A 683-nucleotide genomic window follows, 5' to 3' on the forward strand; every position below is an offset into this window, starting at 1 on the left:
AGTATCTTCTAAAATAAGATAACCTAGAAATAATATAGATACCATTAAAATACATATGATAGAAAGTATTGATTTATATTAATACTCAAAGTAAGAAAAAAAAGATAAAACCAGAAGAGGAAAAAAAGAAATGGGACAAAATATAACTAGTTGCTGTTGATTAATAATGAGAAATTCTAGGGGAAATAAGATCAAGCAAAATTGTTTTGTTTTAAGAACTCCTATATGAAAGCAGGTAGTATTTTTACGTGATATATATCTTTATTCAATCTACTCCTTGATATTCATGTTTTGGTGTCATTGCAGAAATAGAATATCATGGGAATGAGTTGCTCTGATTCATCAAACTAAATGAAATGTTCATGAAAATTAAACATGTTACAGTATTTTTTTGCTTCTTTAATTCTGTTATGAGAACAGTCTATGAAAGATTCTTTGACGGGAGATGGAATTGTCAGTTGTATGGCCAGTGTGTCAGTCTGTTTTGAGCACTATAACAAAATACCAGTGACTGGGTAGTTTGTAAACCACAGACTTTTATTTATCATAGTTCTGGAGGCTGGAGGTCGTCCAGGATCATGGCACCAGCATGGTAGAGTGTGGGCCCTCTTCTGGTTTGCTGACTTCTTAATGTGTCCTCATATGGTAGAAGGGGTTAGATGTTTCTCTGGGGCCTCTCTCAT

The 683-nt window shown here is 33.4% G+C and overlaps 1 protein-coding gene across 1 annotated transcript in view; it reads left to right on the plus strand.

The window, feature by feature from the left end:
- CFAP47 (cilia and flagella associated protein 47) overlaps positions 1–683 on the plus strand; it is a 492,482-nt gene that overhangs the window by 87,692 nt on the left and 404,107 nt on the right.

Source organism: Crocuta crocuta, unplaced genomic scaffold (genome assembly GCF_008692635.1).
Source record: "Crocuta crocuta isolate KB4526 unplaced genomic scaffold, BGI_CrCroc_1.0 scaffold696, whole genome shotgun sequence".
NCBI lineage: Eukaryota > Metazoa > Chordata > Mammalia > Carnivora > Hyaenidae > Crocuta > Crocuta crocuta.